Source organism: Vicugna pacos, chromosome 16 (genome assembly GCF_048564905.1).
Source record: "Vicugna pacos chromosome 16, VicPac4, whole genome shotgun sequence".
In the NCBI taxonomy this organism is placed as follows: Eukaryota; Metazoa; Chordata; class Mammalia; order Artiodactyla; family Camelidae; genus Vicugna; species Vicugna pacos.
This window is the reverse complement of record NC_133002.1, coordinates 5,447,885-5,456,742: the sequence shown is the minus strand read 5'-3', so window position 1 is coordinate 5,456,742 and position 8,858 is coordinate 5,447,885.

Sequence of the window (8,858 nt, the reverse complement as noted above, 5' to 3'; positions counted from 1 at the left end):
GCTCAAACACATTAGACAAGGCCCGCGGGGAATGTCCAGGGGAGCTCCCAAGGGAGGAAACTAGTGTCTACTGAGCACCCCCTGAGCCCCATCTTAACTGACGCTCACAGCAACCTGGGGAACAGAGATTATTCTCCCCATTTTGCATATGAGGAACCTGAGTCCCTTTGCCCTTAAGTAGCTTGCTCAAGGCCAGCAGAGGGGTGCCAGAGCCTGGATTCCAGCACAGGTGGGCTGTGTTCCAATGCTGGGTTTCTGTCACCCAGCTGAGGCTGGGTGTGTGGTACAATGGTGTCCCTGTGATGCTCCTGGAGTGGGCATCTTACCAGTACTCTGCAGCCTCCTGGGATTCAGGCCTGACATGTGACATCTGGAACTGGCCTGGAGCCAACCAGGCTGAGCCCAAGAGACAGTCCTGGCTCAGCAGCTGGAGGAGAGAGAAAGAGGGGAGGGAGAGTTCACAGGGACTCCGGCAAGTTCCCCAAGCCCTGAGATCACATCTTGACCTCAGTACCAGCTCCACTGCTCCCTGGAGGCTGGGCCTTGGAGAGGGACTGGGAAGGGCACCTAGCCGTGGTGGGCGACAACGGGGCTGCCTCCTTCCAGGGACCGCTTCACAGGGCTCTCCCTCCGGATTCCCGAGTCAATAGGTTTGAACAAAAAGAAAAGCCAGAGCATGGAGTTACACAGATCTGGGTTCAAGTTCAGCTCTCCCATTTTCTACCTGTGCATCTACAAACCCATCACTTAATCTCTGAATCTCAGATTCTTCATTTCATAGGAAAAGTGGGAGTGGGGCCTACCTCCTGGCATCCTTGTGAGGACTGAATGGGGAAAAGCATGTGAAAATCTTACCACCCTGCCTGGAACGTAGCGGGTGCTCAATAAATGTTTGTTCTTACTCTCCATGTGAAACTCTTGTTTGAAAATAAAATCTCAGCTAGCCATTGGTAGGACTAAATTATAAATAATACCTAACATCTATTGAACATTAACTATGTGCCCGGCATTGTCCTAAATGCTTTACATCTGTTGTCTCATTTAATCTGCAAAGAACCCCAGGAAGCAGATACTGTTATTTCCATTTGACAGTAGGGAAACTGAGGCATGGATGTGAAGCAGCTTGCCCAAGTCATACAGCTAATATGTGGCAGAGGCAAGGTTTGAATCCTGGCACAGCCTGGCTCTGAGCCTCCATGGTGAGCAAGCCCCTCTACCACTCCCAGCCCAGCCCACTGTGGGCTCTAAACTCCCACCATGAGTGGCACAACTGCTGTGCTGGGGGCCAGAGGGACTAAATGAGATGCATCTTGAGGAGCTCATGGTCCATGGCAGGAGATAAAATGCACACAAACACAAGTCAAAAGGTGGGAGATATCACAAAAGAAAAACTGATTTGCAAGTTGAAAATGAGAAAGGTCAGAAAAAAAAGAAAAAAAAATGGGAAAGGTCAATGTTAGACCCTGAGCAGGAGGGCATTCCAGGTAAAGGGAAGAGCAAGGACAAAGGGGTGGGGGTGAGGGTCGGGGGAAGCCACTGTGAGGGTACAGGGTGCAGAACAGGGAGTTCCATGGCCAAGGTTAAAAGGGTAAGTTGGGGCCAGATGCTGAGAGCCTGCTTGAGGGTTTTGGGCTCTGCACTGCAGAGAGAGGGGCTTGAAGGAGTCTCCAGAAAGAAGTGACATGAGCAGGTTTGAGCTGTATAAATCCAGCTCTGCTGGAAGCAAGGAGGAGGCATGGGACTGGATGGGGTAGGGGACAGAGGACAAGTTAGGAGGCAGCTGTAATGGCCCGGATGCATGCTGATGAGGGTTTGATAGGGAAAGTGATGCCTCATATCTATCACTGCCTCCTAACTTAGTCACCCCCATGCCCAGGTCAACCAGCCTGGCTTTGGCCACCTGTTCCCACCACCCAGTGAAGTGGGCTGCAGGGATCATTAACCCAAGCCATGAACTCATGCTTCCTCCCAACACATCTGGCCGGATAGAGGCCCCTCCTCCACCTGCACCCCAGGAAAGGAAGAAATGGCTCCAGCCCAACTGAGCATTTCCCACCCTGCAAGAATGCCAGACACACACACCTGCCACTGTCATTATACCATCCTGCCCATTTGTATCATGCATATGTACCTAAAACACCTAGTGTCACAGAAGGAGCACTGGACTGGGAGTCAGAAGGCCTGGGTGCAGGTCCACCTCTCCTGCTCACAACCTCTGTGGCTCTCAGCAGCCACTTATGTATGCTCTCTGAGCTTTGACTTTCTCCTCTTTGAAATGGGAATAAAATGTCTGCCTGCCTTCCAGAATGGCTTTGTGGACTGAAAGAGAGAGAGTCTATGAACATCTTCTGCAAACTTATGAAGTGCTGCTTAAACGTTGACTTTTGTGTTCATTTCCATTCATCCCACCAGTCTCTGTTGAGCTGACTCTCCACCAGGTGCTGGGGAGTGAACACCTTTGAACTTTCATATTCGTGATCCTATCCCAGGCTTTACTCACCCTGTGATGGGGAAAAATTTTGCTTGAAAAACAAGCTGTGTTCACAACCTGTGTATGACAAATGGAAAGGACTTAAATCAGAGGAGGAAAGATTTTATCAGGACTAACTTCCCAGCGCAGGCGGCTGGTTGGTTTCTGGAAATCTTCCCAGGAGATGAGAACCAATTAAGTACTTTGCCCAGAGTAGGCACCAAATAAATAGCTGAGTGGAACAGACTCAGTCGTATTTGCCAGGAGACAGGAGAATGGGTCAGACAGATTCTTAAGCCTCCTCCTCCAACTGACTTCCTAGGAACCATACCTATATGCATGTTTGCATATCTTGTGCACAGGTAAGTCTGGGGCTGGCACTCAGTAGACCTGCTGCAAACCAGCTGTGTGACTTTGGAAGGATCTCATGCTCTCTCTGAGCCTCTATTTCCTCCCCTGAGCACCAATCTGGATGAGAAATGCAACAAAGCCCTTGGATAATGGCAACACTTAACAGTCCACAGTGATTGTTCAACTAATTAATGAATGAATGAATGCTCAGCTCCCCTTCTCCTTCTTTTTTTTTTTTTTTTTGTAGGGGGAGGTAATTAGGTTTATTTATTTACATTTAGAGGAGACACTGGGGATTGAACCCAGGACCTTGTCCATGCTAAACATGCACTCTACCACTTAAGCTATACCCTCCCCACTAATGAGTGAATGAATGAACGAATGGCACTTCATAAGGTGTCTGAGTCATGTTAGCCCCTATGTCTTCTCTGGGCCTGATTCTGCCCATCTGTCAAATGTGGGCACTGCATAGCCTGTCTCCAGGTTCCCTGTCGGTCCTGGCTTCTGTGATCTGCCTCTGTGCCCAAGGCCCAGGCTGGGAGGAGGGCAGCTGGGGGGTTTGGGGACTGTATCTTCACGCCCAGCAGCTCAGGCTGCCCTCCCGTTTCAGGGCATGGGCAGAAGGTATGTGCCGCTGTTCCCACGGGGCCGCCTGGCTTAGCCTGGGGTCCTTTTGCTGGGAGAGTAGCCGGAGCTGCAGCCCTGTGCTGACCTGCTCTTAACCCCCAGGAAAGTTACACAAACTCCTCCACGCTCCACTGGGAGCTGGGTCGTGCAAGGTAGGGGCAGGAACAATACTTCCCCTGTGCCCTCGGCCCATTCCACATCAGCACACAAGGGGGAGGGATACAGGAGGCAAGTGGGAGGGGGCAGCCCGTCTCTGGTTTCAACCTTGCCTGGAAATTGGATCTTCCTCCCTGGCTTGAGCTCTCTGGGGCATGAAAGGGTGCTGGAGTCCGGATCGCAGCCTGAGCCCACTTTCTCCCCTGCCCCATGTCTCCCACCAAGATCAGCCCTGTGCCTCAAATGCATAGCAGATCCACTGCCTCCTTACCATTACATCCCCCCTTCAACAAATGGACCCCAGTTTTGTGATGTACCTACATGGAGATGGCGAGGAGGGAAGGGTCTACTCTGGGAATCAGAAAACTGGGTATCGTTCTGCTGTTGCCAAGCAAGACACCAAAGCTTGGACTAGCCAAGGGCTGAGAATGAAAGCTATGGAGCCAAACTACCTGGTTCAAATCCCAACCTGCCATTTACCAGCTGGTGGCCTCAAACAAGATACCGACCACTCTGACACTGTTTCTTCATCTGCTCTAATGCCACCTTCTTTCCTGGGTCGTTATGAAAAATAAGTTCTTACACACAATGCACTTAGAGCAATGATCAAGAAATTCTAGCTCTATGGCTTGCTCTCCACATGGGTTTAGTGGGAGGCAGAGGCATGTGTAGACCTCCTTTAACTTCTGAGGGAAGAGCAAATTGTTCAAATTGTCTATAACAGAGTAGAACTACTTGAAGTACATGAAACTAGCTGTCAAAATTGTGAAACATAATCACAGTTTTGACTGCTCTGTGACGAAAGCATAAAATTTGCAAATTTTTCACCAGGCGAGAAGAGAAAAGCAAAGACTAACTACAGTCAACCCCGTTACCCCTCCCACTTGTGTTCTGCATGCCCACCTGAATTAGTTTGCTCATGTTGACACACGTACAGCTTTGCGTCACTTGAGACACACATTTCTTATTCTCCCTCAGTCAATTTATATTTAGGCTATAGTTGGTAGTACTTGGTTTCTTTCCAGGTAGCTGCAGTTTGAAAACAACGTCCAAAAAAATGTCTGCTTCTCCCTGACAATGTCACAGCTGTGCCTCTCTATAGCTTCTGTCCCTAAGCCCTTCTCTTTCAGTGGCGACCTTCCTGTCCCATGATCTCCCTCTTGTCTTCCTTGGTTCAGAATGACTAGAGAGAATGAACCAGAATCATCAATGTCCCAGAATGGAATAATCATAATGTATGAGTATGGGGCGTTTCAGGACCGTGGACAGCAACACTAGCCCTCATCCACTTGTTCCCGTCAACTCTCAAATATTTTAGTTATGCTATGACTACACCTTCCGAAGTTAATGTTCTCCTCTGTAAAAGAGGGAGAAGGCAGTGGCTGGGAGGGCTGCAGGTGGGCGAGACCATGTCTATGACCTTTTATGACTCTGTGACCCTAGGATTCTTTCTTTGGCTTCATGTTTGACTTCCCTTTTCTTTCTCCCACTCTCTCTCCCTCCCTTCCTTCTTTCCTTCCGTTTTTCTTTTTTTTTTTTTTCTTTTCTTCCTTTCCATTTTAAATAGGGACCTTCCATTCACTTTCCTGGACCTATAGCCCTTACCCAGGGAGAGGGGCCAAAGAACAGAGCTGCTCATGACAAAGCAGCAAGTTGACCTTCAGAAACCTTCAGAACTCAGCTCTGAGCAGTCACCTGATTTTTCCTCTGACCTTAGTTATCTAGATACAGCACTTTGTTCTGGCAAAAGGCTGAGCAGCTGTAACAAAGAGTCCACTGGTCTAAAGAACAGAAAAATTTACCTCGTCCTCGTGTAACAGGGTAGATAGGAGGGCTGCGTTGCTCCACACAACCAGACAAGAACCTGCTCCCTCTGTGAGGTCCTCTGTATCAGCCCTTGGTAGTGCCCTTGTCCGCACGGTTATGCTGGGTCATCAGCATATCCAGGTAACATTTCCAGGAAGGAGAAAAATTGGAAGGAGCACAATAGTAGTGTTTTAAGGGCCAGGTCTAGCAGTAGCAACATGTCACTTCAGCTCTCATTCCATTAGTGGGGACATTGTCTCATGACCACATGAAGCTACTAGATGGAGGGAGAATTTGGTCCCTAGCTAGGCAATTATGTGCCAAGCCACAGCTTCACTGCTTTGGAAGAAGAGGTGAATGGACTTTGGTTCAACAACATTATCCTCTATTTAATGGATGAAGTAGAGATGTGAACACGGAAAGTTTTGCTCAGAGAAAGGGAAAGAATTTGTTGAGCCAGTGCTTTTCTGTACATTTAAAATGCTCTGGGGTCTCATCTCCCCAAATGACTGGTCTAGTTACTTCCTCAATCTTTGTGCTGCTTCCCTCACTGAGAATGCCTTTGTCTCTTGGATAAATTAATCCCAGCCTTCCTTCAAATTGAAGAACCACCTCTGTGATCATAGAATTTTAGAGCGAGAAGGAACCTCGGAAGCCATTTAGGTCAATATTTCATTTTATGTGAAGACACTGAGATCCAGCGATGGAAAGACACTTGCACAAGGTTACACAGTAAGGTATCCACATAGCCAGATAGCCCATAGCCAGGGCTAGGGTCTCTAAGTCCATTTCCAGCACTCAGAAACCCATACCTGTCCCCACAGGCTTCAGCTCTGCCTCTCATCATGTGGCTCTGGACAAATCTCTCAGCCTCTCTAATCTCCAGATTCTTAAACTATGGAATGAAGAAGTTGGATCAGATTCTCCCTAAGGTTCTGTTAGGACACAGACGTAGTCATTTAATGGCAGGACTTCCTCAGACTTTCAGATCCTGGTCTCTCTCAACGATGCTGAGACTCCCTCAGATGAAACTGTACCGACCCCTCCTTCCCCCCTCCTATGGATGAATTTACACTAGAATCAACAGACAGTTTCCTTTCTTCCCACCTCCAGGCATGGAGCTGAGCACTTGACATGCGGTATCTCATTTCATCATTAAAACTCCTTGGAAAGTGACTTGTATTCTCCCTAATTTTTAGATGAAGAAACTGAGGCTCTGAGAGGTTAATGGCTCTTTGGGGCAAATAAATTACCTTTGATCCTGGGGTCCCCAAGGTGGAGAGGGAAGACCAGTGGGGGAAGTTACAGGGAGATTAGACTTGATGCAATAAAGAGCTTCCTATTAGAGCTGCCTTTGGAGAGATGAGTTGTCTTGAAAGGGAGGGATTTCCTGTTCACTGGAAGTGTGCACAAACAGGGTGAAAGATCAAAGGATTTTAGCACCAGATGGGTAAAGGCAGGGGCCAAGGGGTAGACTGTATCAGTGATTCCCGAGGATTATTTTAGGAGATACATGACCAGTATCAAATAACATTTGGTACACAGAGAAAAAAGTTACACCTTCAATTATTTTCCAAACTCTGATTTTGACCAGGAGAAGGTCTTGGTTTGGAGCCAGTTCAGCTTGCACCTCTCTACCACTTGTTTATTCCTTTTTTAACAGGAGAGATTAAGCCCCAGGCTCAGAGATCTGGAGCAGGTGACAGGACTAGTTAGAATGAAATAACACGGGGTTTTCTATTATATATTTTTTTATGGTCACCTTCTTTCATGGCAAATGATTCTGGTGTCCCCATTACTGCTAAGATATAAATTTTCACTTTTAAAATGGGTATAGTTTAAGAAAATGAAACTACAAGCCACAAACTGGGAGAAAATACTAGCCAAACACCTATTTGATAAAGGATTTGTAACCAAAATTTACAAAGATGTCTTAAACTCAACAGTAAGAAAGCAAACAGCTCAAAAAATGGGCAAAAGATCTGGTCATCTCACCAGAGAAGATAAACGGACGGCAAATAAGCATATGAAAAGATGCTCCGCAGCATATGTTATTAGGGAATTGCAAGCTAAAGCAACAATGAAATGCCATTAACTACCTATTAGAAAGGTTAAAATTCAAAATATCAACAACACTCAATGTGGAGCAACAGGAAGTCTCATTCAATGCTGATGGGGATGCAAAATGGTACCCTCACTTTGGAATACAGTTTGAAAGTTTCTTACGAAACCAGATATATTCTTAGCATACAACTAAGCAATAACACTCCTTGGGTATTAACCCAAATGTGTTGGAAACTTATGTCCACACACAAAAAACTGCACACGGATGTTTATAGCATCTTTATTCATAATTGCCGAAACTTGGAAGCAACCATATGTCTTTCAAAAGGTGACTGGATAAACAAATTGTGGTACAGCCATACAACAGAATATTATTCAGTGTTTAAAAAAAAAAAAGAGCTAAACTATGAAGCCACAAAAAGACATGGAGCAAACTTAAATGCATATTACTAAGTGAAAGGAGCCAGTCTAAAAGACTATATACTGCTTGATTCCAACTATATGACATTTTGGGAAAGGCAAAACTACAGACATAGTAAAAAGAACGATGGTTGTGGGGAGGGAGGGATAAACAGAGCACAGAGAATTTTCAGGGCAGTGAAACTATTCTGTGTAATACTGTAAAAGGTTAACACATGAACTTACACACTTGTCAACACCACAGACCTGTACAATACAAAGAGGGAAGCCTAATATAAATTGTGGACTTCAGTTAATAATAGTGTATAAGTATTTATTAATTGTAACAGATGAGCCACAGCAATGAGAGCTGTTAATAAGGGAAACTGTGGACAGAGGGAGAAGGAGGAACAGATTCACTTACATAGAGAATAAACCTATGGTCACCAAAGGGGGAGGGGAAGATACATTAGGAATTTGGGATTAAAAGATACACACGGCTATATATAGAACAGATAAACAACAAGAACCTACTGTATAGCACAGGGAACTACATTCAATAGTTTGTAATAACCTATAATGGAAACGAATCTGAAAAACAATATATACATGTATAACTGAATCACTTTGCTGTACACCTGAAACATTGTAAATCAACTATGCGTCACTAAAAACAATAAATTTTTTTTAAGTAATTGGAAAAATATACCAGGGGACTCGGAAATGGCCTACAGTATGAAAGTAGAATGCAGAAGACTAAAGTTTGGGAAACAGGGGTCAATAAGTTCTTTGGGGGGTTTCCAGTCCTGAGAGCGGGATCCTCTAACTGCAGCACCACCCCCTCCTCACCAAGGGCCCCAAGGCCTAAGGTCAGCGGCTGACCTGCCACTTATCTGGCCTGGTGATCAGTGGAGACACCAGGTTTAGGGGGTCAGACACTGGCTGCCCCTACTCTGTCCCCAGGGCCAGCTCTGAGCCCTGCAAC